Below are 7,281 nucleotides of genomic sequence, written 5' to 3'. Positions count from 1 at the left end.
AATGCCCATACAGTCAATCTCTGTACGAGAAATACTTTGTTCTCACAAATTTTAGATCAGAAGCGGTTGAGTTTTGAGCTGGTGGAATTCGAATTTGCAACAGTGTTTTCTTGGTGTCAAAGTTGAAATGTCTTTCAATGGATTGCGATTGGAGTATGCCCTTGAAGGCAGCTCGAATTATATTGTATGGAAAGACAAGATGGAGGCGGTGTTAGATGACAATGGGTTGAAGGAGTTCATAGATGCTGAGGTCCCAAAGCCTACTAATGCTACTCAAGTTGAGGCTTGGCAAAAGAAGACAACAAAGTGTCGAAGGATTCTGTTGGAGGGCGTGAAGGATCACATTGTATCTAACCTGCATGGAAAGGCTTCTCCATACTTGATGTGGAAAGCGTTGACAAATTTATTCCAAAGAAAGAGCAACCAGAGGAAGTTGGCGCTCAAGGATAAACTCAGAAACATTAAGTGTGATAAAGGAGATAGTATGCCCAAGTATCTCACGCAGTTCACCCAATGCCGGGATGAGTTGGGAAGTGTGGGGGTGACTGTCGATGATGAGGACTTGGTGAGCTTGGCTCTCCTTGGTCTTCCAAAGAGTTGGAATTCCTATCAGGACTCTATCAATGGTCGGGAGAAATTTCCAGGATGGGAGAGACTTTGGTCTGATCTTGTGTAAGAGGAGATCAGGTGGAATACCAGGGATGAATCTTCATCAAAGGCATCTGATGAAGAAAATTGCGCTTTGGCTGCCAAAGCAAAGAAGGGGAAGAACAAGAAAGCTTCTCATTCTGGTGCGAAAGGCAAGAAGCAGGACATGTCCAAGGTGAAGTGCTTTCACTATCACCAGCACAGACATTATGCCACAAATTTTCTGCAGAAGAAGAAAAATAAGCAAGCTGTTGGATCTGCAGTGGGAGAGGCCTTAGCCTCGCAGTTTGAGCTGGATTTTTCACTGATCACATGCTTGGTATAAAGTGTGATGGGATTGGTATGGTTCTTGGACAGTGGTGCGTCTTTTCACATGACAGGAGATCGAGATTTGTTTTCTGATCTGGATGAGAAAGATCTTGGAGTGCACATCGAGATGGGCGATGATGGTAGATACAATGCGACCAGTATCGGTACCATTTCCTTTGAGAGGGAGTCTGGTAAACCCTTCGTATTGAAGGAAAGGATGCATGTTCCAGGATTGAAGAAGAATCTTATCTCTATGGCGATGTTAGAATACAAGGGATATGATGTTGTCTTCAACGAGGGAAAGGCTTTCCTGCATATTAAGACAACTGGAGAAACCCGGAAGATAGGGGTTCGAGTCAAGAACCTTTATCAATTGGATGTAGATGGCTACGCAGCAATGGCATGCAAGGTAGAAGGATTGGTGAGCCGGGATGATGGCGAGCTGTGGCACCGGAGATTGGGCCACCTTCACCATGGAGCCTTGAAGATACTGCAGCAGATTTCTACTGGGCTTCCTAAAGGCGCTCTTGCGCAATCAGATCAGTGCAAGGGGTGTACTTTGGGAAAATTTGTGAAAGCCACCTTTCACGAGAAGGATAGTCGCGCCATGATGATCCTTGAGAGAATTCACACAGACGTGTGTGGACCTTTCTCAATAGCTTCGACAAAAAAGCACAAGTACTATGTGATCTTTGTTGATGATTTCTCTCAAAAGTGCTGGATCTTCTTCATGCAGAAGAAGAGCGAGACATACTCAAAGTTCTGTGAGTTCAAAGCACTGGTCGAGAAGGAATCGGGGATGAAGGTGAAGGCTCTTAGGAGCGACAATGGTGGTGAATTCATCTCTGGCGAGTTTATGGACTTCTGCAGTGCAGAAGGGATTTGAAGAGAGCTCATAGCTCCCCATAACCCACAGCAGAACGGGGTTGTTGAGCGGAAGAACAGAACGATCGTGGGTGCTGCATGGGCGATGTTACATGATCAGGGCCTACCCCTTCACTTGTGGGTAGAGGCATGCAATACTACAGTATATGTGCAAAACTTTTGTCCTCACAAGATACTTGGCATGAGTACACCCGAGGAGGCTTATTCTGGTAAGAAGCCTGATATTTCCCATTTGAGGATTTTTGGTTCTCCTGTTTGCATGCATGTGACGAAGGATGCCAGGAAGAAGCTGGAGCTGACCGTAGAGGTTGGGATATTTGTGGGGTACACTGATACGCCCCACAACTATCGTGTATATTTTCCAGACAGTCACAAGATTGTTGTGCGACGGGATATCAAATTTCAGGAGGAGAAAGCCATGAAGTGTTCGCTTGAGAGGGAGCCACACTTGCATGCAGATGAGGAGCTATTAGTTCCTAAGGATGAGCTTCAGGATGTGGATCAGCCACAAGATGAATTTCATGGAGTGGAAGAGACCACTCATGCAGCGCCAACCATCAGAGGGCGAAAGTGCACTACAGAAGCTGAGCGACTGGCTCAAGATGTAGAGAAGGTTATAGGACCACCTACAACACAGTGCAGACAGAGACAGTCACTTGATCGGTACACTGGATACATGGTTCTTATGAGCAAATGTGTCGTGACTGAGCCATCCTCTTTCGAGGAAGCTGTGGAGGATCCCACATGGTAGATGCCATGGTGGAAGAGTATGATTCGATTGTCAGAAACAGTGCATGGAAGATTGTCCCAAGACCGGAGGGGCAATCAGTGGTGGGTTTGAGATGGATCTACAAAGTGAAACAGGCAGCTGACAAGAGTGTGGAGAAGTACAAGTTAAGATTTGTTTCTCGAGGCTTGTCACAGGTAGAGGGGATTGATTATGAGGAGACCTTTGCACCTGTCACAAGGTATTCTTCCATACAGACGATTCTTTCTCTCTCAGCGCAGATGGGGTGGCACATCCATCAAATGGATGTGAAGATTGTGTTCCTCAATGGAGTCATTGAGGAGGAGGTGTACATAGAGTAGCCCGAAGGTTTCGAGATCTTCAGCAGTAAGTCGCATGTGTGCAGGCTTAAGAGAGCGTTGTATGGGTTGAAACAAGCACCTCGTGCTTGGTACACACAGATAGACAATTATTTCACCAGACTTGGATTCTCCAAGAGTGAGGCGGATCCTAACCTATACCAGATTGTGGTGGAGGGTAAGTTGCTGATCATTGTACTTTATGTAGATGATTTGATTTTGATGGGAGATGAGCTGTTGATACTTTCATGCAAGGAGGATCTTGCTAGAGAGTTTGAGATGAAGGACTTGGGCCTCCTTCATTATTTCCTGGGATTGGAAATTTGGCAGCGTAGTGATGGACTATTTGTTTCTTAGGGTATGTATGCCTGGGGGATACTGGAGAAGTTCAACATGCATGGCTGCAAGCCTATTGATACTCCTCTTCCTGGAGGTTGGAGAAAGGAGGATGCTACTTCAGTAGAGGTAGTGGATGCCACTATTTATCGAGAGTTGGTGGGGTTGCTTATGTATCTGGTCAATACATAACCCGATATATGCTATGCTGTTAACTAGCTTTCACAAGCTATGGTTAAGCCAACCAAGCTCTTCTGGAAGGCAGGCAAGCATGTATTGCGTTATCTCAGAGGCACATTGGGATATGGATTGTGGTACAGACAGGAGGATGAGGTGAAGCTATGTGGCTTCACGGATGCAGATTGGGTAGGGAGCCCAACGGACAGAAAGAGCACATCTGGAGGGATATTTAGTATCGGGTCGACAATAGTTTCTTGGAAAAGCAGGAAGCATAGATCCGTGGCACTCAGTTCAGCAGAGGCCGAGTATATGGCAGCAAGTTTGGCTGCATGCGAGGCTATATGGATGAGGAAGATCCTGGTCAGGTTGTTTGGGTCACACTTGGAGCCTACTGTGATTTATTGTGATAACCAGAGTTTCATTAAAATCTCGACTAATCCAGTATTTCATGATAGATCCAAGCACATCGACATTAGGTACCATCATATCAAAGATTGTGTGCAGCGGAGAATCATGTTACTTTCATACATTCCCACGGAGGATCATGATGCTGATATCTTGACGAAGGCACTCACCAGGAGAAAATTCAAATACCACAGAGGCAGGATAGGGGTTGCAGATAATCCATATCTTGTTGAGAGGGAGTGTTGAAAATGCAACAAGATGATGGAGCTTAGTGAAAAGAAGTCGCCTTCACTAAGTGGGCCTGCAGGCTATTTTTGGCGCAAAGTCTATTTTTAGACATATGGATCATGGTCTATGAGTTGCAGGATGCTATTTATGGATGATTGGTCATGTTGGTAAAAATAGATGGACCTCTATTTTTAGACATATGGGCAGAGTCTATTTTTAGACTGCTAGTCAAAAAATAGAACAGTCGAATATTATTAGCTCTTAATAATATTTGGACTATAAACATTATCTTATCCTCTTGCAGCACTTCAGTTCAAGCTACGGATGTGGAACATGCAACTGCCAGAAGGAAATACCCTTTTCCTATGGGTTAGTTGAACTATTGCATGATGGACTTCAGTTAGAAATCAAGTGATTGAGTTTGGTGGAGTTGATTGAGGAGTTGATGGAGTTGTGTTCAGTTTGACTTAGTTGAACTAGTTGTATTTAGTCTAAATGCCAAATACACTAGTGATGAGTGATGTAAATTAATTATTAATTAATTAACTAATCATTAACTCATAAATCAACTAAAGAATACATTAGTTAACTCAGTGCATGGACAGTTCAATGGAGACAAGTGTTAGAGGTGGGTGAAAGGGTGAGAATACTATCAGTTGTGACTATAGTTGTGCATGAGATTTGCACAATCATTGATTGAGATTGCCAATGAGGATTGCGTAGTACAAGCCAAGGGAATTCGAACTTGGATTTTATCTATTCTCAACTTGGATTGCGCAGTAGAGGCAAGCAAACAGTGGAGGAGATTTGAACCCATGACTTGTTCAGATCTGAGCTAGTTTGTGTGTAGCATGTGGAGATAGTACTGAGTACTTGTGAGGAGTATTGTACTATGTATTGTTACATGTTCTCTATCATTATAATATACAAATAGTTGGGGGTTTTCAGCTGTATGCTTTCCTCATTACATACTGTGTTGATATGTGTGATTGATGTTTCAATGTGCGCATGCGATTGTCTTTTTTTAATTTCGCAAATTGATGATCAATGGTAGAGGAGGTTATGTATTATGCATGCATTCCACAAATAGTGTATAATCAGAATAATCTATGTGAATAAGTGTTATATTATTCAAATTTCTACAAAATACAACTTCCATAATTTGCTATAATATTTGCGCTGTTGGTCTGATTTGACTACAGGATGTTCCTGGGTTTCTTCTAGGATAAAGTGATCTTCTTCTAGCATGAAGCAGGAGATATCCCTTTCTGTCCCATACACAGGGGAATTATTTGGGCAATCAGCTCTTGTGTCTGTTTTAACGAATCTGGATTCTTTGTACAGTCTCCTTTCCTCTCCACCAAAGATAGGAATGGTAGCATAAGTAAGATCTAGCTTGATGGAACCTCCAGCATTTGATCCCCAAGATGTAGACAAAATCATACCAAACCTCACAGGGATATTGGAAACTACAATGTCGATGACCATGCTTTTCACTGGGATCCAGGCCAAATTCACCACCAATTCCTTGATCATTCCCAAGCATTTGACCCTCTTAGAGTCAAAAGAATAAATATGTTTATACAGTTGTGTTGCCTCTAGAACTAGTTGCTCCATCAATGATAGTGGCATCAAATTATGAGAAGCTCTCAAGTCCAACATGGAATTATGGAGAAGGAGGTCATTTACTACCGGAGTAACATAAAAAGGTGGAGTGGAGGGATCTTGTTCTTCAACATGAGATCCAAAGACTACCATTCGCCTTTCTTCTTGTAGGTTTAAACTTTCAAGTGGTTGGACTGAAGCGGAAGGAAACATAAACTGAGAGACTTGGGCCCTATAGGTGGGATGTTTCAAGAGCTCGAACAATGGGACTAAGGTCTTGACTTTCTCAAGCTCTTTCTGAAGTTTAAATATGGTAGTGCCTTTCTCTTCAATGATAATTTCTACAGGCTCCTTTTCTTTTTAATGGATGGGTCTAGTAGGGGGAGGTGATTTACCTTCTTTGAGGACTTCAAGCTTATAGTAGTTCGGATATGAGGAATATTTATTTCTTGGAATAATTGGATCTACAGATCCCTTCCCCTTGTCATTAGGCTTAGGAGGCTCCTGGGAGGAAGTACCTTCATTCTAATCTTGTCCTCTCAATATCTTTCTAGATGATCACAAATCACATTTCTTATGCAACTGACCCTACATGAAATCAACGAACTGTTTGTAGTAGTCATCGATCTCGTCATCATCCAGTGTTGCATCAAGATCCTCCTCCTCTTCTACATATGTTTTGAGTCCTTCATCTGAGAAAGAGGAATACAAGTGCCCCTAAACATCACTAGTATATGGTATCAGTTCCTCAGGATCATCTTCTATATACAATGGAGGATGAATGTGGTCTTGTTTCTCTTTCCTCTCCCTTTGCACTATCTATAAGGGAGGCCTTCTATATTGGGGATTAAAACCTCGATTAGTAGCTGGGAAATTCTATTTTTGAAGGCTTTAATTCTCCAGCTCCATTTTTGTCAGTTTGCTTGATAGTTTCTTTATCAACTTATCCATCTCCTCTATCCTATGTTCTTGGGATTCTCTCCCACTTGAGGAAGTTGTCACCTCTCTTCCCTTTTTCTTCTCTCTGGGGATCAAATCTGCCTCTTGACTTCCTGGTTGAGATAAAATTTGCTTCTACCTAGAGAGAATTAGTTTGAATTTGGTCTAAGGAATGAGACTTCCTCTCTCTAAGTGTGAAGCCAAATTCTGAATCAAAGGCCCCAGCAAAGACTACTTGAGCAACGACCTGTAGCGATTTGATTTCAGCAGGCATATTATTGTACAATTTATTAAAATTTTTAATAAAATATGAGATATCCTCACCAGATTTATTCTTGATAGCATTAAACTTAGCGAGAATGTATCCATGGTCTCTCTTCTCACCCGATTTTTGCAAAAATAAGTTCTCCATTTCTTCCCAAGTGCTAATGGTAGCATTTGGAAAGGATTTGAACCTTTTCCTGACTTCCCTGTCCAAAGATCAGACGAAAAGCCTCAACACTACATCCTGGTGTTCAACATTCAGATTTTCTACTAAGGAACATAAAATTTCTATGTGTCTCTGCGATGTTATATCAACTTCTTCATTATACCTGGGAAAGAGATTGAGATAGTCCTATGGCATAGCATTTAAATCTTGAGGCAAGTTTAAGGGAGCAT

This window comes from Pinus tabuliformis, chromosome 6 (assembly GCF_031772625.1).
Source record: "Pinus tabuliformis cultivar Carrire ecotype Pingquan chromosome 6, CPIR1, whole genome shotgun sequence".
Classification (NCBI taxonomy): Eukaryota; Viridiplantae; Streptophyta; class Pinopsida; order Pinales; family Pinaceae; genus Pinus; species Pinus tabuliformis.
The sequence above is the reverse complement of the archived record's forward strand: the minus strand, read 5'-3'. Positions refer to the sequence as shown.